This window comes from Pelodiscus sinensis, chromosome 2, assembly GCF_049634645.1.
Source record: "Pelodiscus sinensis isolate JC-2024 chromosome 2, ASM4963464v1, whole genome shotgun sequence".
Classification (NCBI taxonomy): domain Eukaryota; kingdom Metazoa; phylum Chordata; order Testudines; family Trionychidae; genus Pelodiscus; species Pelodiscus sinensis.
This window is the reverse complement of record NC_134712.1, coordinates 85,034,260-85,061,636: the sequence shown is the minus strand read 5'-3', so window position 1 is coordinate 85,061,636 and position 27,377 is coordinate 85,034,260. Positions and strand designations below refer to the sequence as shown.

At 44.3% G+C, this 27,377-nt stretch overlaps 1 protein-coding gene across 3 annotated transcripts in view; it reads right to left on the bottom strand.

Moving 5' to 3' along the window:
- The window catches only part of ANKRD12 (ankyrin repeat domain 12), a 133,912-nt gene that overhangs the window by 105,562 nt on the left and 973 nt on the right, over positions 1-27,377 (bottom strand). For 2 of the 3 annotated variants that reach the window (XM_006117461.4, XM_014570674.3), the window contains exon 1: positions 27,015-27,171. The exons of the other annotated variant lie outside the window; for it this stretch is intronic. The gene's annotated coding sequence lies outside the window, so the exon portion shown is untranslated. Of the gene's footprint in view, positions 1-27,014; positions 27,172-27,377 lie in introns of those variants that run through there. 3 annotated transcript variants of the gene reach the window in all.

Below are 27,377 nucleotides of genomic sequence, written 5' to 3'. Positions count from 1 at the left end.
TCTGTGGTGGTAAGTACAGTGTGAGACGGGGAGGGTGGAGGTAGAGGTAGAGGATGAGACAGTGTCTTTTCCATACACCCCAATGGTCCCATGATGCCCAATTTGGTTTGTAGGGGGGTGGAGGTTACGGCCACTCCAAGTACCAAGGAGGGTGTGGTAGTTTGTTATGGTAGTAGTAAGGATGGTGAGATGTAGTAGGGGGACAAGTGCTTTGAGGAAAAAACACTATATTGGTCTCCCCGATTAAAGGCATCCTACTCTGACAGTACAGGAGATCTGGGATAATGTGGAGCGAGCCTTAAAGAGAGTTGCATCGGGAAGCCCCTCTGGAGCACAGGGGTGAAAGCTGTGCTATGACATCTGCGCCTGTATCATGTTGAGACTGAGCTAGAGCATCCATGGGGGGCAGCATCAAGCTATAGAGTGGTAAGTTCGTATTCAAAGCTCGTTCCTTATGAGCGGGCTGTTTAACTGTCAGTGTCAGTGTTGTGTCCCTTAGTAATGCCAGTACCATCGTACGTGAGCGCCAGGAGGAGCTCTCCGGTGCCGAGGCTGATCTTTTCGGCATCAAGGCTGAGCACAACTTGGAGGTTGTGGTGTCGATCCAAGCACTTGATTCCCTGGTGCCGGGGGTGCTCATCTTGTTCCCTCCAGGCACTTGGGAGGATGGGGTATGGGGCAGGGACTGAGATGCAGATGGTCCTTTTTTAGCCCGTACGTGTGGTAATGGTGAGGCAGCTCTCTTTCTGGAAGACTGTGCTGCTGGTAAAGAGGCTTGGGGGCATTCAGGCTGCATCTCCTTCTCAAATAAAGTCATGCAGAGCTGAAGCTTCCTGTCTTTTCTTGCTCTCTCTGAGAGAACAGCAGAGCTTGCATTTCTGGGGTATATGCGCTTCCCCAAGACAGTGGATACAGTCCACATGTTTATCCAAGACCGGCATTGGCTCCTGGCATGAATGGCATTTCTTAAAGCCAGATGAACCTGGCATTGCGCCATCTGTCAGGGTCACAGCGAGTGTTCTATTAGGGGTTATCCCTGTGACTGTTACTGCCATTAAAGCTCTGTTGTTAAAATTGTTCTCTCTCTCTCTCTTTCGGCTGGGTTAGCGACTGCCTGTGGGCAGGTGCCTGCTGAAGCAGGGACTCCGTGGGAGGCTGACAGAATTTTTTTTTTAAACAGGATGAAGCAAAGCTTCAACTCGCGGCAAAGAGATACGGAAAGCGAAACCAGCGTTTCTCACTCTCCCTCAGGAGAAGCTGAGGAAAATGAAGAGCTCCATCTGTGACCAAGGATGGTAGAAAAGGAACTGAAGGGGGGCCGGGGAAGCTGCGTGTGGGAGACGCCACACTGAGCACAGTGCGAGGCTCCCCTCGCACGTACATGGCTTGCAGACACTGCTTGAAAAAGCTCCACTCCATGGCTCCGGGATGTCCCTACACCTTGTGTGGAGCACCCATGGGGACATCACCCGAAGAACATTTTTGTTGCTCTTCTCTAGAGATGATGTTCTTCTCTGAAGAAGGTGCACTAAGAACATAAAGCGGTTTAAACAGCTTTTCTTATGAGATTTCAGTGGTCAGGGTCACCACTACGTGGGACAGAGATCTGGGAAAACTGTGAAGTCATCAACCACAGGAATAGGTTTTAGTTTCACTGACTCATCAGATGATAAAGGTTTTTTTTTTTTGAGAGCACATCTTCCTTTATCTCAAGTTCATGGTGGCTGATGCCAAGATCTGGTATTGGAGGTCTGTAGAATGATGCTGTAAACCCAGGGGAACAAAGACAGCATGCTACATGAGTACCTGCCTACTTGAGGCTGGCCAGTCCAGCATCATTCCTGGGGCAGAAATTGTGTCAGAAAAAATCTCTGGAGCTGTCCTGGACGTTGCTTTCTGAAGGCAAAAGAAAAGCATGCATACTCAACACTAAGGATGCGAAAGGTTAACCAAGTAACATCAACCTAAATGGGTAACGCTTACTGGTTCCAGTTACCCGGTAACCGGGGGGGGGGGGGGGCTGGAGCAGCTCCATGCCTACCATTGCCAGGGATGCTGCTTCAGCCCCACAGAGGGCCCACTGTGGCCAGATACTGCTCTTGTCCGGAGCAGACCCTGTCTGCTGTGGGCCCACGTACCCTAAGTCCAGAGCTGCCTCTGTCCATGGGAAGCCTGGATACCTTGTAGGCAGGGGCTGCTCTGGTGGGAGCTGGCAGCAGCCCTAGAGTGGGGCTGGGGACTGCTCCAGTCAGGCTGGAGAGGTCCCCAGCGCAGATCCCGCTTTCACTGGTTAATCAGTTAAATGTTAGGCCAGCCTATTGTTAAACTGAGATTTTACATCCCTACCAGACGCCATGAAGAAGAGTAAACCACCAAGGATGAAGACACTTAGGCCTCTTCAAATGGTAGTGCAGTGATATGTGGCAGCCTCTGCAACACATTTGGCACCAATCACCACCACACGGGACCAGAGAATGCTGGAGCCTCTGTGGTGCACATCTCAGTCCTATCATCAGTTTGGTTATGAGCACATACATCAATGCCAGAGTTCCATTCCTGTGTTGATGGACTTGGAGACTATCCACGGAGGAAAGATTCCTCATGTCCTCTTTGCGGGAAGTCCCTGCATTTAACTTGGAGTTGTGTCTGTGCTTTGTCAGAGTCAGTCTCTTGGTGACATTCCTGGGTGACTGGGGTATAGCTATCAGCTCTGAAATGGAGGCAGTTGACACCATAGGACCCTTACCTAATTCAATGCACAGGAAGACCAGTGTTCACTTAATGAATGGTTTATTTCCTGCATGCTATTCAAACCCTGCTCTGAAGACAAAATTATTATTTCTCTCATGGGCATTTATAAGATGTTCATTATGATAATATGCATTAGGGATGTTAAAATGGGTTTCTTCAAATAAACATGTAACCGCTGAAAATATGAGCAATTACACATTTACACACAGGGGGAGAGGCAACTCCCATGGAGCCACCTTCCTCCCCCTACCCCACCATACTGCAGCCTCTGATACGGAGGCAGCAGCATAGAGGATAGGGGAGCAGACTGCATGTAATTATACATGTACCCAGGCTCATTGGTTAACTGTGTGCACAATTACACATTCACATCCCTAGAATGAATGTTACCAACATTCATTAATTAATCCATTTTTAGAACAGCTCTTAGGGTATGTCTAGACTTCATCCCTCTGCTGACAGAGGGATGCAGATTAGGCAGGTTGACATTGCAAATGAGGCAGGGATTTAAATATCCCATGCCTAATTTGCATAAAAATGGCCACCGCGTTTTGCAGACTCAGCACTTTGTCAGCAAAAAGTGGCAGTCTAGAGGGGGATCGGTCGAGAAAGAAAGCCATTTTAATGCAAATTAGGGACAGGATATGCAAATGAGGCAGGGATTTAAAATGTCGACCTGCCTAATCTTCATTCCTCTGCCGACAGAAGGATGCAGTCTAGAAATACCCATAGAAGTGAAGGAGTGATATTATTCCTGTTTTACAGTTAGGGAGCTCAAACGTAGAGAAATTAAGGTAATAAATATACATTAATTTTGATTGCCCAATCTGAGATACCCAAGACCTCATTCTCTGGATTACTTAACATTATATAGCACTTCATATATTCAAACAACTTTATCTGGAGCTATGAATTCTCAGCATTTCTGCAAATCAGACCCTAGAGATTCAGTTAGTTATCCAGAAAATGAGGAACACACAATTAGTTATCCCCCTGGGAATAGTCTAATTTTAAATGACTTGCTTAGATCATATAGGATTTCTGTCAAAAGCAGGGAAGGAAGCCAGTTCTTCAGGACAGCATTCAACTGCCTAATCATGAGACCATCCTTTATTTACCATTCCTGCAATCCCCATGCCACAACCCTCTGCCTCACTGACTACATGCCTTCCTATTTTTGCAACAAATTAAACAGGGGTCATACATATAACAATCTCCTTTACTACACAGACCTGATTCATCATTACTTAAGAGGCTCACCCTATGCACAGAATGAGGCAGGTTCTGTGCTGGAAAAAACCAGTGTGATCCAATTCTACAGTGTCCCAGAAAGCCTCATCTACGTACCTCTCTGCCTCCTTTAGCTCCTCCAATTCTGCCATCCTGGCATCCAGAGCCAGTATGTGGTCTCTGAGGACCAGGAACTCCTTGCACCAAATGTACATAACGCCACCTGTCCATAGGGCAGGTAACCATACATGCTACATTGGGTGCAATAAATAGGGTAGCCCCCACTCTACTGCTGGGCTTGTGTGCATTCTCTCCTACAGATAAATAAATTATTGATAGGGTTTTTATTTAAACTAAACTAAACCCAAAGCTACCTCATTTAAAAGTTTTAAAGAATGTCATCTGTATCTAGCCCTCTTCCAACTCCCCCTCTAAACTCCCTCACAAAACTTCCTGTTAACTGCTCCTGGTTGCTAAGCTCCCTGGTTGCTTACTAGCAGGGTTTATATAGCTCTGGCCTTCCTGATAGCCCCACCTCTTGGTTAAGGCTTGATCAATTAACAGAGGGTTTTAGATTTCAAATCCTTATTAAGACGCTCACAGCTTTCAACTGCTGGCCTCGGCACACAGTCCTTCAAACAAAACAGCTCAGCATCTGGAACTCCAAACCGGCAGACATACACAAGTTCAGCACACAGCAAGTAACCCACAAACACACACAGAGAGACAGCCACTTACCCCTCATGAATAATACCAGTTGGTATCTCCTTCCTCTCTATTTCTTTCTACCCCGAAACCCAGGCCTGAGAAGAGGATTCAAGATGATCCTACTACAAATGCCCTTTTCTAGCCCAACTTTAAGTAGGGGAGAAGCATGAAAAAACAGCCACTGTACTGCCTTCCTCAAACTTAGGGTGATGTAAAACAACCACTCATGGACCTACAGCATGAACAAAGATATTGGGGGGGGGGGGCGGCAAGGTGTCAAGGAGTCGGTGTGACTGGAGATTTGTAAAATTGATGAATATGGAACTAGGAAACATATCATTAACAGCTATATGGGTACTAGGGTTGCACAAAACTAACAGACGTTTAGTTTTTTGAAGCGTTCGAGTCACCATGCTATCATTCAATACTTTTTGCAGTTTTATAATATGTAAAAATCTTCTTTGTGATAATCTGTTGGCATGTATGTGTACTATTGTGCATCAGCAATAACTCAACATTCCACTGCAAGGAGTTAAAAAGGAAACATAATGGAACATAAAAAAAGACTGAGAAATCAAAGAAGCAACAAGCTACATAACTGACTTTTTTCAGTTATCTAGATGAAAAAATGGAAGAAGTAATGTCAAGTAGAAAGTTCTAGATACTTCAGTTTACTTCAACATCTTGACCTAATTAGCTTGATATTAAAATTCTGATAACTCATTTTCAAAAGCATGGCCACACTGGCAGTGAATCAACCAGGCTGACAGTACTGTGAAATAGCACACTCCACTGAAATAAGCCACGCCTGTCAAAAGAAGTCCTTGCCCTTTCTTCCAATCTTGAAAAAAGTATTAGGGAGCCCCAAAAGAAAGAACAGCGGATAAAGAGAATTTCTCCTCTCAGACATAACAGACATTTAAGATGTAGGCAATGACTCTTTATGGAACATATTTGCCTGTATAGCCCTGTTAAGAGAGAAGAGTATTGTTGGCCAACTATGGCAACCACTCTGGCAAACAGAGGAGTGGTGGTTGGGGGGGCAGATGGGAGGGGAGAGAGAGGTTACCTAGCAACAGCCAGAGGAAGTTACTCACCTTGGTGCAGTAAAGACGGTTCTTCGAGATGTGTGTCCCCCGTGGGTGCTCCACTGTAGGTGTCGGGTTGTCCCGGTGCTGCAGTTCAGAGTTTTCATGAGCAGTGGTCACGTGCCTTGCGCCATTTGCTCGTTTTGATCGCTCATGTGATCCGGCTCCCGCCAGTTCCTTGAGTCTGCCCCGGTGTCTGAAAGATACAACAAGAGACTCCGAAGCGGGGAGGAGAGTGGATAGTGGAGCACCCACAGGGATACATCTGAAAGAACCATCGTTACTGCATTAAGGTGAGTAACATCCTCTTCTTCGAGTAGCATCCCTGTGGGAGCTCCACCGTGGATGGCTGTGTAGGAGTACTCGAATATAAGGAAGGTGGGTAACAGAATCACTGCTTATCCACAGTTGAAAGGACTGCAGCTGCTACAGCGGCGCCAGTGGATAGTTTGAGAGATTGCATAATGCTTCAAGAAAGTATTGTTAGTGGACCATGTCACTGCTCTACAAATATCTTTTAGAGGAACTCCACAAAAGAAAGCTGTAGAGGTTGCTACAGCCCTGAAAGAATGAGACTTTAGTGTGTCCAGTAACAGTCTGTTGCATATAGCACAGCACTTTTTAATGTAAGTAACAATAAAGTTTGACACTCATTGCGATGGGATAGGTTGACCTTTGCTACATTCCGCTAGTGAGATTAACATACGGTCTGTCTTGCGGAAGTTCGAGTTTTCCAAATAGAATGCAAGCGATCTTCTCACATCTAGTAAACGAAGGATGGTTTTGTGAGTGCTCCCACGTGGCTTGGGGTAGAAAGATGGGAGTACAACTGGCTCATTTATATGGAAGTCTGAGCAAACCTTCGGAAGGAAGGATGGGTGCAGGCGTAGTGTGACTATTGTTGCTGGATGGTGTATGGTGGAACCACCATCAAGGCTGCTATCTCTCCAACTATGCAAGCAGAACTAATGGCTAGCAGAAATGTGACTTTAAGCATCATCATTATAAGAGAAGCGGTTGCTATCAGCTCTAAGGGAGCACACGTTAAGAGTGTCCAAAACTAGCTCCATGCTCCACACAGGAGGTGGCAACCTTCGCAGAAGATATAAGTTGGAGACACCCTTGAGGAACCTGTGTGTGGTAGTATGTGCAAATACCGAAGAACCATTCACTGAGGTATGGAATGCGGTGACAGCAGCTAGATGTACTTTCAAAGACTCTAGAACTAACCCTGTTTCTTTTAAATGTAGGCTGTAGTCCAAGATGGCGTGCAAAGGTGCAGTACATGGATCCAGCTTCCTAGCAATGCACCAGGATAAGAATCTGTGCCACTTTTGAAAGTAAGTGGATCGAGTGGACTGTTTTCTACTATGTAATAAAATGTTTCTCATTTTCCTTGAGCATTAGAGTTTGTGTTCTTGGAACCAATTATTAGCCAGGCTGTTAACCGTAGCGTATGGGTTTGAAAGTGAAATTGCGTCCTGTTGTGCTGGATTAGGAGATCGGGATACATGGAAAGGTGATAAGGAGAGTGAGGAGACATCCGATAAAGGTAAGGGAACCATGTTTGCCATGCCCAGAATGGGGCTATGAGAATCACTGCTGCGCCATCTCTGTTGATCTTCAAGAACCCTGGGGATGAGTGGTGTACAGGGGAAAACCATATAAAAGGGCCCCCCCAGTGGATGAGAAAGGCATCCCCTAGAGGATCCTTGACCTATGCCAGCCCTGGAACAATAATGCTGGCATTTCATGTTCCTGTATGAGGCAAAAAGGTCTATATGTGGGCGACCCCAACAATCAAAAATTCAGCTGGAGGACGTGTGATGGAGCTCCCACTAGCGGTCTGGTGCAAAATGTCTGCTGAGAGAGTCCGCTAACACATTGATGGTTCCCAGTAAGTAGGAGGCTGTTAGGGTAACCGTATTGCGGATGCACCAATTCCAGTGTCGAACAGACTTGGCCCACAGGCAGCAAGAACAGGTGACCCTTTGATGGCTTACATAATACTTATTGACAACAGCGCCACAGTGTATCCTTACTGTGGTTCCTCGGCTGTGCAGCAGGAAATGTTTGCATGCACTTGCAACTGCCCTGAGTTCCAGTAAATTGATGTGGAAGGTAGATTCCTTGGTTGTCCGTAGACCTTGAACGGATATTTCTGCCATATGAGCTCCCCATCTCATGGGGAAGGCATCTGTACTTGAATGTGCGGTAGGTTGGTCTCGATGGAATGGTACGCCTGCCAATAAATTGCTTGGCTTGGTCTACCACTTCAGAAATGTTATGTGGTTGAATTTAGATGGGCTCCAATGAACTCTAAGGTTTTTGTAGGCAGAAGCGTTGACGTCTGTTTGTTGAGAATGAGGTCTAAGAATTCAAACGTGCGTCTGGTTACGGATATCATGTACAGGGTATCTGTCTCTGATGGCCCTTTTATTAGACAGTCGTCTAAATAGAGGTAAATCATAACTCTTTGGCAACATAAGTATGCTGCAACGACAGCAAGCATCTTGGAAAATACTCTGGGTGACCATGACAGGCTGAAGGGTAGGACATGGTACTGACAGTGGTCTGACCCAACCACAAAGCCTAGGAACCGTCTGTGTGCTGGATGTATAGTAATATGAAAGTAGGCATCTTGCACGTTGAGGGCCACAAACCAGTCCCTTTGTTCCAATGCTACAATGATGGAAGCTAGAGTCACCATCCTGAAGCGTTGCTTTCGTAGGTATCGATTAAGTTTGTGCAGGTCTAGGATAGGTCTCCATCCACCCATCTTTTCTGTTGTAAGACAGTAGTGGGAATAGAATCCCCTGCCCTTGAACTCTTCTGTCACTTTCTCTACTGCTCCAAAAGCTAAAAGGTGAAGGACCTCCGTTCTGAGTAGATCCTTGTGAGAAGGGTCCCTGAAGAGGGATGGGGATGGTGAGGAGGTGGGAGCGTATGGTGTAGCCTGATGACACAATCTCTAGGACCCAGCGATCTGATATGATGGCAACCCAACAGTGGTAATAACGTCTCAGGCACTGGTGGAAGATTGGAGTAGACTGAGCATGGTGGCTGAACAAGGGAAGGCACTGCAAGCCCTCGATCTGGAAGTCAAACCTGCTGTTTGCCTGTATGCTGGCTGGGGTTATTTGGTTGAGGTCTTCACTTCTGTGGGTGCTGTCTTGGTCTGGATTGATCAAATCCCCACTGCTGGTATCTGGGATATGAAAAATCTTGGTGGCGTTGGTATGGTATATAACATCTGCGTTGGTATGGTGGGGTGTACATACCGAAGGTACCAAAGGGTGGTTCTTAAATCCTTACTAGAGTGTAGAGACCTTGTCTGTCTTCCCTGAGAATACATTTTCTTTATCAAAGGGGAGGTCTTCAAGTTTTGTCTGCAGTTCCTCAGGAACTGAAGCAGCTTGGAGCCAGGATGCTCTTCTCATGACCACGTGGAAGTTGCCGTGGCCCGTGCTGTTGTGTCGGTTATGTGCACGGCTATCTGGAGAGAGGTTCTGGATGAAGCAGAACCCTCTTGTACAACTGCTTCCAATACCAGTCTTTTTGAATCTGGTAAAAGTTTTATGAGAGAAGTAAGTTTAGTAGAAATTGTCAAAATTATGCCCAAAGATAAAGGCATTTGCTCTCCTTATCCGCAGAATTATTTTTATAGTGCATAAGTTTTGATCTCTGTTGACCTGCATCTACCACTAAAGAATTTAATTGTGGGTGAGAAAAGAGGAGGTCTGCGGATGGAACAAAATACTTTTTATTGGCCCATTTGTTCATTGAGGTTATTGACGCCGGGGTCAGCCATATCTCGTCAGCAGCCTCCATAATAGCCTCATCTAGAGGGATGTCTACTTTTGCGCACTGGCAGGGCTCAAGATTTTTAAGGAGACAATGTTGTTGCTCCTGGACCTCAGTGAGCTGTATTTCTTAGCTACTAGCCACCCTCTTAAAAAGTTCATGGAATTATTTGAGGTCGTCCAGTGGTGACTGGTCCCCGGGGATAACTTCCTCGTCCAGAGATGAGGAGGATTGGTCTGTTGGTGAGATGTCTGGTTGTTGTTCCTCCACCTTGGAGATCTGTCTGTCCTCAGGCTCTGAAAGCTGGTGCGCTGGTTGGAGTATGGAAGATGACGTGATAGGTTCTGGACCATGCGGTGGAGGGGAAGTGAGTATCCTCATGCGGGCGGTGTTCCCAGCAGCAGTATGTATGGTACCCTCACTTTCAATGATAATTTCCTGGTGACCAAGAAGAGGCATGCCCGTAGGAGTGTGAATGGCTATGGTGTTGGTATTCCCATCTGTCGGGAGAGTGGTATCACAGGACACTTAACCTGTGTTGAAGACGGTAAGTATGAGGAGAAAGAGTTGGAGAACAGAGTGATCTAAAAGAGCCCCTCGAAAATGGGGGAGGTGATTAGGAGGTCTCTCTCTGATATGGTTGTCAAAGTGTAGATGACTGCTATGGAGCAGATGAAAAAGTGAGTGGTTCAGGACTCAGATCCCATGCTCTGTGGGATTTATGAGTCGCCTTTCTCGGTGCCAAGGCAGCGCCATTCTCCTTTAGCACCGAACGTTCCAACTCATATTTCCATACTGGTGCTGAATGCACTGGTGCCTGTATGATAACTGATGTACCAGTGTCTGCACCATATCCAGTGCTGATGTTAGCACCACAGTCGGTGCTGGTAGTATACGGGTCGGTGCCGATGGCTGCACCAATTGTCCCGGTGCCACCTGGGTTATTGAAGATGATGATGCCGTCTCCTGTGGTGCCAAGGTTGGTGGTGCCGATCGTCTTACTGGAGCCATAGCTACTAGTGCCACAAATCTTGTGTGCTGAGTTTTTGGCTCTGAGGCCATTTTAAGGCACAGTTTCATGGCACCAGATGTTCCTGGCTTCTCTCTAGTACTTGTTCTGCTTGTGGAGGCCAGTGGTAAAGACGGTGCTGGTGAAACCCTTTTATGAGCGGGAGCATCTGTAGGAGAAGCTCTCCATTTTTCTCTCTTCGGCAAGTCAGAATCTGAGGGCTACAGAGCCTCATCAAGCAAGAACATCCTGAGCCTCATTTCCCTATTGCGCCACACTCTCAGGGTATGTCTAAACTACCCCCCTAGTTCGAACTAGGGGGGTAATGTATGCATACCGAACTTGCTAATGAAGCCCGGGATTTGAATTTCCCGGGCTTCATTAGCATAAAGCCGGCGCCGCCATTTTTAAAAGCCGGCTAGTGCGAACCCCGTGCCGCGCGGCTACATGCAGCACGGACTAGATAGTTCGGATTAGGCTTCTAATCCGAACTATCTAGTCCGTGTTGCGTGTAGCCGCGCGGCACGGGGTTCGCACTAGCCGGCTTTTAAAAATGGCGGCGCCGGCTTTATGCTAATGAAGCCCGGGAAATTCAAATCCCGGGCTTCATTAGCAAGTTCGGTATGCATACATTACCCCCCTAGTTCGAACTAGGGGGGTAGTGTAGACATACCCTCATTGTCAGTTTTGTGCAATGTGTGTGCTTTTGAGAGACACAAGATTCACCCTGACATTTAATACAGTCTGAGTGATCATTGGAGGCCAGCATAGGCTCTCAGCGAACCCAGCATGGTTGAGAAGCCAGTCATCGCTGTCTTGATAGTCGACAAGCAGATTGTAGCCTATTCTTCTTTTAATTTATGTAGTGCTGTTATATATCTTTTTTTTTTAAAGTTTAATACAGAAAGAAAAAAAAATTTAACAAAGTAACTAGAGCTATGACTAACAACGAGAATCTGACTGAAGTATGTACAGAAGTTAATGTAAAATGAAATTTTCTTCTCTGACTAGAGTCATTGAGGAGAGAGGTCTTGCTCCGTCTGCAACTTGGGGTGGCGAAGAAGGAACTGGAGGGAGCCGGATCATGTAAGAGATCAAAAGGCACAAATGGCGCAAAGCGCATGCTACATATGCACGATCTAGCTGACCAGTGTTCATGAAAATTCTGATTTGTGGTGCTGGGATGACCGACACCTACAGTGGAGCACCCACGAAGACACTCCTCGAAGAAGATGATCCGAGATTTTTGTACAATAATGACAGTTGAAAAATGCTATTGCAACTTAAGAATTGAGAAACTAACAGGAAGTAAAATGTCATATCCTATTTTACAATCACCTTTTTTAGTTTAAAAATAAAACAAATCAGATTTCTAATCCTTAATATTATTCTTAGTTAAAAAAAGGAAAACATAGCAATGGAAGAGACAATGGAATAAGTGCCTAGGAACTTCAGAGGGATGGTAAGTAGCCAAGTTAGTCTGTAAAAGGAAAAACTTAAACAACAAATAGACTAGTGGCACCTTAAAGACTAACAAAACATGTAGACGGTATCCTAAGCTTTTGTGGGCACAACCCACTTCTTCAGATGACTGGAGTATTGTAAGTCCCGATCCAAGAATAAATAAGGGAGAGGGGGGAAAGGGGTGATGGGGGGAAAAAGAGACAGCGAGCAGATGGTTCAAATAGTTATAAGAGGCTGATAACTAGGAACTGCTCAACCAGGCCCCAAATTCTGGAGATATACATATATGGCTAATTACAAGTATAAGTAAGGAACTATATTTAAAGGCACTATATGCTGGTCAATACAAATCTGAAGGACTGGGGGCCTAATTCATACAAGAAACATGGAATGAACGTGTATTGTATTGACTAGCTTGTAAGAACATAATCTTAAACAATTACTAAATCACCACAAATGAGGCAGTAAAAAAAAAAAAAAAAAAAAAAAAAAAAAAAAAAAAAGGTAACAAAATACTACAATTGTTCTGTGAATAGGGATGTAATCAACTAGTCCACTATCGGATAAGCAAATACTTATCGAATAGCTGACAGGCTAGTCGACTAGTCACTTCCCCCCATGCAGCACTGCCACTCTGAAACTCTAAATGCAGCCTGATGCTGGGCTCCTTGCGGCATTTCAAAGCAACAGCACCATATGGAGCCTCAGGTCAGCGATGGATTTCCCCCTGCTGATTCCAAGCTCCATGCAGCTCTGCTGCTTTGAAACATCATGGGAAGCACAGGACCAGCGGGAGACTTCAAAGGCAGAGGTACTTTATCAACTAATTGAACAGTCAATGCAAACTGCATTGACTATTCAATTAGTTTAAATTTAACACCCCTATCTGTAAATGTACAGAACAAAACACTTGAATGTACAGAGCAAAGCCATATGACGTATGATTATTCAGTTTGGCATAATCCATATTTATACTACAGTAATTCCCTGATGTTGAATTACCACTAATTTAATGGAAAATCCTATTGGACTGACCATACTGTAAACATTATTACTACACAGAATAAAGCCTTATTTTTTTTAAATAAATGTATTTACCAATATGTATGATGTTGATTACTTTTTTAATTTCATCTTGGATAATGGAAAATAAAGTTTCATTTAAAGTATTTCACCAATGAATACAGAGTCTAAGTTGCAGATACTAATTGAGAATTTCCCTTTTTAATGTAGTGTAAACTTAAACTCATTTTGTTTTGGGAGAAGATTGTTTTATTAAAAAAATCTAAATTCGTGGGAAACGTTATTAAGCCTCTAATTTCTCTGCATGTTATTCTACTTCTATTTCTTCATCCTCGATATTTTGTTAACATACCCAAATGTTTAACTACCCTTTTTAATAAAAACCAAAGGAAGAGCTTGGTGGAGGTTGTATATATTTGAGAACACCAGTGTTTTGCAACATTACTCACGTATCAAATACAAGTAGGAGATCGTCTAGCTCTTATATAGCTCATTAACAGACCACACAAGGGTACTGTCTGATTAATATTAAAAATGAAAGAATAAATTTAGGCAAACCAATAACCAGCAACTGTCTTAGGGTGTGTCTAGACTACAGAGTTTTGTCGACAAAAGTGGACTTTTGTCGACAAAACTATACCTGCGTCTACACTACCGCTGAGTTCTGTCGACATAACGTCGACAAAACTCAGCAGTTTTGTCGACGCTGGTAAACCTCATTTTATGAGGCATAACGCCTTTTGTCGACAGAGTTCTGTCGACAGAAGGTGTTGTTGCATGTAGGATTGTGTCTAGACTACAGGGTTTTGTCGACAAAGCAGCTTGTTTTGTCGACAGAACTGAATGTATTCTAGACGCTCTATGTCGACAGAAGTTTTGTCGACAGTATCTGTCGACAAAACTTCTATCGACAAAACCCTGTAGTCTAGACGTACCCTTAGAAAAGCTAGAAGAATATTATACCAGTCAGGGTTGATAAATTAATTATATAAAAAAATAAAAATAGGATTTTATCAATAAAATTCTTTGAGGAAAACACGCCTATCTAAAAATAGTTTTAAGATACATGATGAGATACATTATAAATCAAAGGTAATAGGCATTACAAATTATAATTCTATAGTAGGAGACAACATTCATATAATGTTTAAGAAAAGTTTTGTAAACGAGTTCCAATAGTTCCTAGAAAGACTAACCTAAATCTAATCTAATCAGAAGCCTCTGGAACGCCATAAGATTGGGTCTCTAATCTATCTACCCAATGGGACTCAGTGCTCAGTCTAGAGAACACCATCAGAGATCTTAGTTTTGCAGTTCTCAATCTCTGGTTTGTGTCTCCAGAACAAACATGCTCATTAATAGCAAAAATATTTTAAATAAATAAATAATACATAGAGGTGAGCAATAACAGACCTCAATTCTATTGTCCCTCTGCAAGTGTATGTACTCAGAGTTTATCACTTACCTCTCTTTAAAAGTGCAAAGTATCAAAAAGTTCAAGGAATAGAAGACTGTTGGGGATGGAATAGATCTGGACAAGTAGTGGTAGTCTGGAGAGAAGCTTGAGGAGGGAGGAACTGTTAGTTTTAAAAAAAGAAATGAGTTACACTGTTTGAGCAGCATATTTCAGAAGTCTTGAGATCTCGCTCAGTGTAGCCCTCACAGTTTTGAGATCACCATTTTCTTACTAAAAGGGAAAAGCTATTATGGCAGCAGGCCATAAAGGAGACCCAGGTTTGGAAATTTTAATGAAGTTTCTCTACCTTTGGGTAAGACTGGCATGCGTGCAAAATGAAAACAGCACAACCAAGAAATGCAAGGCCTGCATGCCTGAATGAAACAACATCACAAGAAGTGTTCCTTCTTAGGAAGAACCTGTGATGAAGATAATGAAAGGAACATGTAGGATCTTCAGGTTGGTAAACTTCTTTTATTTCATACTTCTATCTTAAGGACTTTCTGTATTTCTTCTGGAGTAGTCTCAAATTCTCATGTTTGGGCAAAAACTACACTTTTTACTCTAGGGTTTATCATTTTTATACAGTTGTTATAAAAATAAATAGCTGAAATAGGCAGATCTTCCTTTTACAATTTCACCTTTAAAATAGCACAGAGTGTCAGTGAATGCAATGAGTAATAATAAATGAACAGTATGATAATAAATGTATTGACTTATTTTGTTTAGGAGAATCTATCCTCAACATATAGGTTTCTGAAGACTATCCACCTTCAACATCTCCATAATTTTCTCTAGTTTCTCTAATATCTGCCAATGATAGTCTCTAAGGTGCTGCAAGACTAACAAAAAACGTAGATGGTATCATGAGCTTTCCATGGACACAACCCACTTCTTCAGATGAATCATCTGGTGAGCCATGACCATTCATTGTTATTTTAAGTATTTTTCAGTTACAGACTAACACAGCTACCCCTCTGAGACTGCCAATGGTAGTGTTTCAATCACATCGTGTATGTCCAATAGCCACAGTATATCACCTATAGCAAAAAGGAAAAATATCTCCACCATCCAGAAGCAACCATAGATAAGTTTGCACTAAGATCTAGAAGCTTATAAAAAGAGGTAACTGAATTGCCTGGTTTGTTTATGCAACAAACTCTCCTTTCCGTATGATCGAGAACCCACACTTCATTAACATGAAGACCAGGATACAGTCTACACAACAGAATAGATGTTGCAGGCAAACCGCGGGATACAGTGTATGAAAGAAATTGAGCAGTATGTAAAATAATCTAGAGTGGAAAATTGTTAACCTGATTCTTAATGGTTGGAGCAATGCCCATAATGATCTTGCTGTATGTGCTTGTGAGACAACAACAACAACAACAACAAAAGGAATGTTTTCCTTACAGAAACAATTGATACATCAGGAAATGCACAGACAGCAGAGTACTTACACAAAGTAGCAGTAAAAACTAACAAAAACTATGAAAAAAAATTCAAATGTCTATTATGCAGCAGTTTGGGTCACAGAAAATACTGCAAATGTATGCAAGATGAGAAAAAAAAAAATGTAGAGGAGAGGGAAGAGAGTCCCAAGCTAATAACATATGGTTCCAATGCTCATTAGATGCACCTCCTAGTCAAAGACTTCAATGTTCCTGAAATAATGGCTAATGTTGAAATTGCAAAATACTTCTATAACTGCTTTGCAGCAGCTGCTTTGAAAAAAGTGGGAGGAACCAAGTTAACTCTCCCACAGGATGAGTGATGGAACTCAGTAGTGGACTGTTTTGAACACTATGTAAAGAACTGTTCTAATCTGATGACCGTTTGTGAACAAAATTGTGAAAAGAGAGATGACAGCATCACAGCCAAAAGTCTCAGTATTGGGTTTAAGAGAAATGTTGAACACATGTTGAGTAACCTGGAGCCTATTTCTGTAGCCTTAAACAAAATACAGGGAAATAGTTGTTTTATTGCTAATGCTGTTGCAATTTGGAAGGAACTGAGATCTTAAAAAGAGAAGTATGCAATGACAGAGTTAAATTACAAGCATTAAAAAAAAAAAAATGGGATAAGCACTACCTCCAGCTTCTTTTCTTGCAGTCTCAGTATTCAGTACTAAAGTCAAGCCTTTATTGCTGAAGAAGAGGAGCTGGCTATTGAAATGGGCATCATCCCTCCACAATGCCTTCAGACCTAAACGTGAACCATTCAAGAAATATGTTTGCGCTGATGATGTTTTAAAGAAAATAACACCAGTGAATTGGTGGAAATTGCTTAACCACTTGGATTCAGAGACTGTTGAAGTGATAATCTCACTTTTAATAGCAGTACCTTCTTCTGCCAGAGTTGAAAGAATATTGTCTTCCTTTGGACTAATTCATTCCAAATTGAAAAAGCAGGCAAGCTTGTTTTTCTTTCCCAGATTCTGAACAAACAGTAAAATGAAGGTGAAGATGACCGAGTTAGCTACGGAAGTCAATATTTTAAGCTTATGTAGACCTGGCTGATATATTAAAAAACAAAACAAAAACTATTTAACTATCTCTCTGAATATATAAAAAAGATTTTGCCGAGGGATGATCAAGTGACATCATCATGTCACTCTGCATCCCACAGGCTCCGCCCTCCCACAGATTCCCTGCCCCAGACACTGTTCAGGGATGGCAAAGCCACCTAGAAGCCCGGCCTGGGCAGATTTCGCTTCCCGAAAAGCTACAGACAGAGCTAAGTGGGCAGGACCCTTTGAAGGCAGAATTTTCCCAGACTAAGCTGCCAGGAGGCTTTCCCTATCCCTGACCAGTGTCTGGGGCAAGAGAGCAATTCCATTCAGGGTCTGCCCACTGCTCTGGATCAGCCTGCTGCAGCAGAGCCACCTCCATTGCCCAGATAGAGGCTCCAGGGTGGCTGGACCTGGGGATGTTGGGGGCCTTCCTGATGGCCAAAGGGCCTGAGGCACCGTGCGGGAGCAGGCCCAAAGGAGAAGCGGAGCGCAGTTCGGTGGCTGAGGGGAGGAGCTGGCTGCGTGCTGGGCCAGCCCTGGTGGCCCCCTACTCAGGGGAAGCAACCACTGCACCATGTCCCCTTCCGGAGGCTGGCTATGGTACGCGACCAGGTGCGTGGGGCACGCTGAGCTTTGTTGCCTGAGGACAGGGGCTGCAAGGCTGTGCTCCTCCGAAATGGGGGCTCTTGGCCTCCGGCTCAGGGGGGCTGCTTCAGCTGGTGCGAGGCCCAGCCCATTTGCACCGGGAATGCAGGCAGGCTGCACAGCCCTGCCTGCCCATGGCCTCATCCTCCAGCATGCCCAGAATGGCCACCCCAGCGCCGAGCCACCCCAGTGGAACCCGCCACTGCAGTCTGGCAACCCCCAAGGCCTGGTACCATTTCTTTGCTGGTTAGGCTGCCGGTTTATGGAAGGGAGCAGGATGTGAACAGGGAGGGAAGAAAGGGAGTAAGGGTGTATGTGAGAATGGGTGGTGTGGTAAGGGGGTACAGAAGGGGTGAGGGTGATGGGCAGTATGGGGGGGTCCACAGAGAGGAGGGGTTAAGAAAGGATAGGCGTGTAGGAATATGGAGGAAAGAGGTGAAAGTATGCAGATAGGCAGTGTGGAGTGGGGAGAGGTTAGAGAGGATGGGTTAGTGTAGGAATGGAGGTGGGGTAGAGATGGAAGGAGGGGGATGGGGAGGGAGGGTAGGAATGGTGGTGTAGGAGGACAGAGGTGGGGCTAGGGATGGAAGCAAGGGGGTGGGCTTTGGGTCATGGACTATTTTATTGGCAGGTGGGGAAGGGTGTCAGCAGGGGGGAATGGCTGGCAATTAAAGGGCACAAGCGGGTGGGATGGGCTGAGAGCATTTGTATTGAGGGGCCCATCCAAGGTTGTGGTGGGCAGGAGTTGAGAAGGGTGCAAGAGACTTGGGACCATGAAGAGCGCAGCTGGGCTCAGTGCAAGATTAACAGGCTCTCTGGCTGCAAAAGTAGCCAGTGAAAAGGGGAGTTGGCGAGCACAGCAAGCAGGGGGCACACCCTCCTAGTTTTAATTTAAAACAATTTTAACAAACCTGATTTTAAAAACGTGAATGTTTAACTAAAATTCAAATGTTTGTTTTGTAAAAATAGTATGTTTGCCGTTGAAGAAGAAAAAAAATCCAGAATAAATAATATTGCTTTAGTTAAATAAAACAATTTAAAATATCTGTCTGGTGATAGTCTCCTCCTAATACAGTATGGCAAGAAAATCCTCCAAATATTAACGGTTAACTTGTTGAATTGGAGATAGTTCAACTCCCAATGACTTCATAAATATCTGCCTCAATTACCTTTGGTAAATTAAATAACCAAACAATCATTCATTTTCTGATATAGCTGTAAAACTAATCAGAAAATTTTTCAAAATAAATCGCTGTTTAAAAATGTATAATGTTTACCTTCTAAAAATGAAATCTACATCTATCTCTGAGTTGTGAAGAATATGTATTAAGGTTATAACAAGCAACAAGAATGCACTTTTAAGTAGAAAACCATGATTAAATCAATTTGATTTAAATCAGATCCACCGATACGATCTGTTTAGTAAAGACATTTGAAATGAGGCAGCTCATAAACCTGTTGTCAAAGGCCTGATTCCTTCTGAAATTCATCAATGAACTATAGTCTAATGCTAAATTAGGATTTAGTGTTTCATTCATGATAATGAATTGTATCAGAAATTCAAATATTTTGTGATTTGGAGGCATGAAATCTATTTTTTAAACTTCCAAACAGTGCTTTTCATTTGCTGAATGTCATTGTTTTTATTATCCTCCAGCATCTTGTTAACCATGACCACACTTACCTCCACATATAACAAAAGGAGGTACACAGAAAAGACTGACTAGTGTGTAAGGTGCCTTGTCAAATCTATATGACGTTAGATAAAGATACCAAAATGACTACTTTATACATTTCTAAACAGAAACAGCCCCACTCTGAAAAAGAGGTATACACGTTTCTCAGAGAATAAAATGCACAAGTACTCTGAATTTTCTAAATTTCAGAGTTTTTCCAGATAAATACATAAAAACCTCCTAACAAAGCTGCTGAAGATACTTCTTTTTCTGAGAGGACACTCAAATAATGGGTGAAAGATTTCTTGACTCAAGTAGAGAAGAAAAGCCATATTTGGAAAGAAATGAGGGACAAGCTTAAACATCACTATGCAACTCTTCCCTCCCCCCAAAATCACGAAAGAGAAATGTGAAGCTCAGCAATTCTTTAATTAGGTGATCATTACAAAGCCAATTCTTAGTTTTAGGAGTCTGAGCTTTTATTGGCATCCATCACTGGCATATCGCTATCCCCCTGAAGTAGTGAAATGTTGACCCCATTTTACACAGAGAACATTGTAACTCAGGGAGACTGTTTTTTATTTTCAGAGGTGCTCAGGAGCTGACATCTCTTAACATCTGCTGACCTTGTAGGTACTGAAAACTTTTCAAAAGTCAGGGCTTAGTGATTTATCCTTGATCACACTAATTCTGTGGCAGAGCTGGGAACTGAACCCAGATCACATGAGCCCCAGTCCACTGCCCTACTCAAGCCCAATCTTCCTCCTCGCTTTACGTCCACAATCAGATATTTAATATCTTCACAGGTGCTCCCTCTGAATCCCTTAGGATGGTGTCAGGATTCTAAGGAAACACCTGCAGAGAAGTTTAGCACCACCTTGCAATCCCAGAAGACTAGCGATAAGGAAGAATGGACTTGTGGGCCTCAGTTTTAATTAGCTTCCCCTTCCTTTTACACCCATACCACAGGATGCGTACAGGAAGAGTGCTCCATCTTGCCTTCAAGGCCTTAATAGTCCCCGAATACTTAGGACACTAACAGTTAAGACTATCAGATTTTATGATCAGTTAGATAGTATTAAGATCATCATATTTTAAACTGTTTATTCTGTGCTCTGTACTGCGTCCAGAAGGCACAAATAAGGCCTTGCGCCCAAGATGATATACATCAGCAAGTGAATCCCTACTGCTTTTTACTAGGCCTTTTTACTTCAGTGGAGTTCAGGGTCTGACAGAGTATTTTCTCATAGCAAGATCAAGACCTAAAACAGCAGATCTTACATGGTGCACTAGTATGAAAGCCACTTACTGATGTTGGTCCAATTTCTTCAGCTTTATACCATGGCTTTAGCTCAACCCACCTATCCTGAAGTTCAGGGATTCCAGCAGTCTGAACAGAGAAGTGCCATAATGAGGGAATTGGCAGATACTTTTAGAGAGTGAAACTCATAATTTTTAGGAAAAATCTTTTAGGAAAGTGACTATAGCCCCACAGCAGCAATGTGACATCACTAAAAATCAACATTTTACTTCCTGATCTGGAAATTAAAGGAAAGGTGACAGGAGATGGACAAAACAAAGATAAACCCCAAAAGTCTAACTTGGCTGTTGAGAGAGCTCTGTTTCTGAGACAAGGAAAAACAAAAATTCAATAACTTTAACCAATTTTGGAAGGGAGTGTCATTTCAAGATCTTTCAATTTTTCCTGTTTCAGTTTGCTGATAGTAAAATCTAAACTCATTGTCTGAAACAGCACAATGAGTCATCAAAAAAAGGATGATGTTTTATATAAACTGACTAAAGTGAGAATACACCTATCAGAACTAAATGTTTCTACCAGATGGACAACTTCCCATGCTAATGACCTGGCACTGAAAAATGTACCAAATACCTTCTAATCAGAGATTTAAAAAAATTTTAAAAAGTGAAACTCCAAATAGAACTCCAGTAAATCCAGCTTCTGACATAAAAAAAATGTAAAGTGTTCTATAAATTTCTACTAGTATGGTGGCCTGAATATCACTCGAGATGTATTCAGCTTCTGGCATGCTTAATAAACTTGAAGTTACTGGAGGGAGAAAATTCTCATTGATTTTCCATTGGGCCTCAGCGCCTACAAGCCTCTGAAGATCTGGGCATCTTCACTATCTTCTAGAGGCTCCTGGAAGCCACAGCAAGGAGAAAAGGACAAAGTTCTCTGTACTGTCTCTCCCTCCCCAGATCACTGGCAACAGAAGCAAGGCATGGAGAGGGAAGAGAAAAGATTTTTTACTCTACCTCTTCCCCAGTCTCTATTTTTGGGTATTCAGTTCTCCATTAATAATTGTCTCACCTGACTCTGCCCCCTGCCTTTCCTAAGAAGCAACAGCAGCATGAAACAGACCTGACATGCCAATTTCACTAACAGAAATGTTATTTTCTTTAAGTGAAGGCTTAGACTCTTAGAAGTTGGTGGTGAATAACCTCTTTTTCACAAGCAAGTTGATTATTCAAACTCAGGAAATCAATACTTGCTAACATAGAGAGCGGGCTCTGATGGCAGTCTGAAGCATTCCTTTTTTCTTTTGTTTTGGAGCAAAGTAATCCTGAATAATGGCAAACTGCTGCAGAACTAGACAAATCAACAGGCATCTGACTCATCTTCTGTTAATAACATTATTCAAGGATAGGATAGCAAAGCTAGATACAGTTTAGGCTAATATTTTTTTCATACCATCTGCCAGTGGAATCCAAGAACACTTATAATGAAGTACTGTATTTACAAAATATGGTCTGATACGGAGACTAAATGACCAGTCAACATCTACACAGGTCTCTCCAATCAAATATGCAAAAGAAATTAAGATGTATTTGTCCCGCCCACCTCACATTAAATATTAAAGTGCTAAAGAAGAAAGATGTTCTATGCCTTCAGAAGAATTGTATGCATTACCTCTGCAGTACCAAGCAAAACACTATATATTTTGTGATCAATACTTCTGCTCACTTTGAATGTCAAGATGACCAGCTTCAATGAAATCTGAGTCCTTCCAACGTAAAATCTTTGGTTAACATGACAAATCAATTCAACAGATAACATTTCTTTATATTCACAAATCACTTTTAAAACAGAAGGTCAAGATTTTTGTAGGGTTTGATATTTGAGCTCTGAAAGATCTCGATACCTTGTATGTGTCAAAATATGCACAGTAGTGGAGTTTTTAGTTAAGTCAGCTGAAGATTTAACAGATCAGGAAACACATGAGACTGAGAACAATTGCTTGAGATTGTAGTTGATAATCCACACTTGGTAAAGACACGCTTTTATTTGTTTACTATAAGATTTCCCCGGCTTTGCTCAGGTCCTTAACTCAGATTTTGTTTTCTGGAAAATAAAATTATAATATACCTGGCCCATTTGATTCATTGGTCTGGGGTGGCACTGGAGATGAGAGGTTCAGTATGCAAGCTGCCCCAGAGAAAGGACTACCCCAGCCTTCTTTCACAGCAGCAGCTTGGGGCCACGTGAGAAGCACCTCTTCATAGCTGCTGCATCTCCAGTGGGCACAGCCATTAGAGGGGTGCATGTCCCCAGCTGGGGCAGGTTCAGGTCTGTGTGCCCCCTGTGCTGCCCAGCCAGACTGAGGAAAGCAGCAAACTGTGTACTTTCCCCTTGCTCTCTGAGGGGAGCCAGCAATGTTCCTATACAAATCAGGATGCCTGGCCAGGACTGGGGCAGTCCTGAACAAAGAGTCGGAGGGGGAGTAGTGACTTGGTCTCTTTTCTGTATCATTTTATGAGAAGCAATCCCATTCCAAGCACATCCCATTTTCCTGGCACAATCAAACCTTTATCTCGAGTTATGACAAGAGAAAGCTATAAACTAAATTTGGCGGACCTAGATCTTACCATTTAAGAAGAGTTTTTGGACAGACAGATACACAGACAAACTCTCTCAAATATATAGTAGATTTATTTTTGGTTCTCCTACTACTATCTGAACAACTAGGTGTTTTAGAAAGAGAAGACTAATTTTGTAATTTCATCTAACCATTCCATCATCAACAGACTTTCTGTGATACATCCGGCAAGCCAGGAAGAGGCTCAATTTGCTGTGCACTAAATGCATTATCTATCAGAAGCTTTATACTAGTTTACACTTGCATTCAGAATGCGTTCAGACTTGAGGGGTTTTCTTGAGTAGGGGAAAAGAGAAAAAAACCCACAGGAAACACAAAGGGGATGTTTAAGTCCAAACTATTTTTAAAGTGCTGGAAGCCAGTGCCAACAGAAGGGGAGAATCCTTCGCATACCTCAACTGCAGTGACTCTCCTGGGAAAATAACATGATCCTATCAATGCATTGTACCTATTGGTGGAAACTGACAGGGGAAAACCATAAAGTCAAAGAAAGGAACTGCTTTATACACAACAAGAATGTTCTCATAGTCCATGTGGTGCTGATAAGCACCATTCTACCCCAATATTTACTTTCTTTGATTTTTAACTCACAAAATACAAATAAGCAAGTAAAGTTGTCAGAGACTGCTAGAGGTTTACCACCACCTTCCCAATAAAATATTTTACTATGACCCAGACTTTAGATTTTGCAGATGGATCTTCACAGATGGAATTTTGCAAATGCAGTGGAACTCTGCAGGTCCAAAGGACAGGATTAAGACACAGACACATGCTTAAAGCTCCAGCTTCTAGAACCATGTACAGGCAGTCCCCGGGTTACATGGATCCGACTTTAAGTCGGATCCGTACTTACGAACGGGGATTTTCTCGCCCCGGAGGACGCGGGTGGCGGGACCGCCCACAAGCGCCGCAGTCCCGCCGCCCGCATCCTCCGCGGCTTTGCTCCACGTCTCCCTAGTCTGCTGGGGAAGGGCGGAGCAAAGCCGCAGAGGACGCGGGCGGCGGGACCACGGCACGTCTTGGTCCCGCCGCCTGCATCTCCCTGGTCTGCTGGGGGGGAGGGGGGGAAGTGCAGCTAGTGTCCCCCCCCAGCAGACCAGGCTTTTCTTGCGGACGCCTGTGGTAGAGCAGCTGAGGCGCTGCCGGCTGGTCCCGCAGCGCCGCTCCTCGGCGCTACTGGACCAACCCGGCAGCACCCCAGCTGCTCTACCCCAGGCATCCTGATTCAGCCGCTGCTGAAACTAACCAGCAGCTGACTACAGGAAGCCCAAGGCAGAGTTGCTCTGCCCCGGGCTTCCTGGAATCAGCCGCTGATCAGTTTCAGCAGCAGCTGACTTGGGGACACCTGGGGTAGAGCAGCTGGGGTGCTGTCGGGTTGGTCCCCGCAGCGCCGAGGTGCGGCGCTGCGGGGACGTACCCGGCAGCGCCCCAGCTGCTCTGTCCCAGGCGTCCAGATTCAGCTGCTGTTGAAACTGATCAGCGGCTGATTCCAGGAAGCCCGGGGCAGAGCAACTCTGCCTCGGGCTTCCTGTAGTCAGCTGTTGGTCAGTTTCAGCAGCGGCTGAATCTGGACGCCAGTTCCGACTTACGAACAAATTCAACTTAAGAACAAACCTACAGTCCCTATCTTGTACGTAACCCAGGGACTGCCTGTAGTTATAACAGAATCTGAGCTTTCATTTGAGAAAAAAAATGGTAAGTCACTAACCCTCATCTTTGTAAAGAAATGTAACCCACCATCTGCCTAAGACTGTAGAGAGTCTAATACAATAGCTCTGAAACATATACTGTCCCTGTGCATCTGGAGGTATGTCTACACTTCAAGGCTATTTTGGGTTAGCAGAGGTATCCCAAAATAGCTACCCCACATCTACACAAGCCGCCCGTTATTTTGAAATATTTTTCAAAGTAACAGGAGCACTATTTCGCCATCCCAAAAAACCTCATTGCATCAGGTATAAGGGATGGATTGAAATAGCACGTTTTTTCGAAATTTGACGCTGTGTAAACGCGCCAAATTTCAAAATATGCCATTCTGAAATAGATTCAAAATAAGACACACAATTTACGTAGCACAAATTGCATATCTTATTTCGAGTTTAGGGTGCTGTGTAGACACACCTTCAATGTGTTAACTTTACGATCAACTTCTCCAAGAGACTACCCTCTATTTACACCACCTCAACAGAAGATTAAAGTGTGCAAAAAAGAAAAAAAAATTTGAAGGGTTGAGTTGGCACATTCATGGAAGATACACACTGACTCTTAAGGGGTGAGCCCCTTACTGTTCCCCTGCCTCACTCAGGTGTATGTATGGGAAAGGGTAAAAGGACGTTCTTCCTGGATAGGGAGTTCCTTTCCACACACATTATGACCATGCCTCAAGGAATCTAGTGTTTAGTGAAGTCCTGACTTCTTGTAGGCACTATGATTCAATCCTTCTCTAGTCATTTTTTCTGGAAATTACCTAAACTTTAAGGCATGTTCCACATCCGTCCGGTGGGATAATAAAGCAGCTGACAGATGGAAGTGAATGAAGTTGGGATAGTCTTGGCTTTCACTGTAATCAACATGCAAATAGTTACATAGAAAAGTCTAAAGTTATGAATGCCACACATAGATTCTCTTCCATTTGTCATCTACTATATTCCTATGAGCTACAAAACAGATGTGAAATACACCATCCTAAAGTCTAATTAGTTTCCATGAAAAAACTCTTGACTTCACTTTCATGAAAAAAAGACTATTGAGAAAATGGAATTCTCCGTTTTTTGCTATTCTTCCACTTGTCAAAAGATACTCAGTTTTAAAAACTGAAATACAGGGGAAGGCCATTAATTGGTTGGTAATCTGGCCAAATCCCAACTGAATTAACCACCCTAATCCATCCTTTCAGGAAATAATATTATCGTTGGGTTTTTTTTGTCCTAAATAGCCACTTGATGCTGTCAATCAGTTGCTATGCTCCACCTCAGAGGTGGCAGTATTTTAGCGACAGACCAGGCAATTGATGCAATTAACCTGTAAAACAATGTGATCTTTCACGCTGAGAAAGTACAAAAAACCCTAAATGTGTTCCAAATACATGGAGGCTACCCTATACAACCGCAGGCTTCGGAAAGGCGCGGAGAGACAGCCTAGTAGAAATACACCGCCGAGCAGCTTCTAGCTTTTTACATGTTGCCAAAAGCCCAGCACTGAGTCACCGGCTGAAGCTGCAGCAGCGCGTTCCCTTCTCCGCCGGGGCGCTGTGCACAGCGCCAGCCCCGCACACCCCGCTCCCCGGCCGGGCTCGAGCTGCTGCAGAGGCGAAGCCCCGACTGTCTCGCACAGCCCCGTGGGCAATTATTCCCGCCCCGGCGCGTCCCCCAAATAGCAGCCGGGGTGGGGAAGGGGGGGTGGGGAAGAACCGTGCCAGGGACACGCCGCGGCAGTGACAGCGGCAGCCATGGCTCCCACAGCGGCAGTGACAGGCGGCGAGAGCGGCTGACAGAGCCCTTCGCCCGACCGGCATCGCCCGCAGGCCGGAGAAAAGGGACCGTGCGCAGCGGGGCGAGCCTGCCCCACGAGCGGAGACACGCAGCAGCTGGGGGACGGGCGAGGTCACACCCCCCCGCGCTGGGACACGCATACGGCGGGGGAAGGGGGCTGCCCCAGGGCGCGGGGTCCGAGGGTGGTGCCACACCCCCCCCACACAAGGGCGTTAGAGCAGCGGCCCCCCTAGCGGGGGAGGGGGTGTCTCGACTTACCTTGTCGGAGGAGGAAGCGACAGGTCTCCTCCCGCGCGTGCTGCCCCTCTGACAGGACCGGACGAAGAACCGGATTCAATCGCTGCGGACGGATCCCGACCCCCGCACCGGCAGCAAGCTGTAGGTGTCGGGTTTGAAAGTGCCCCCCCCAGTCCCCGGCACTGCCGCTCCCCTCCCCCCCGTCAGAATGTCGGTCTCCGAGTGCAGCTCCGCGGGGCTGCCATTGGCCGCGCCATCCCACGTGACCACAAACACGCACGAGAGACAGGCGAGAACGCGCCGCCGCGAACGTTACAGAAGTTGGGCGGTGGTTGGGGAAAGGGGAGGGGGGGGTGCAACGATCAACGTCACGGCAGTTCTCCT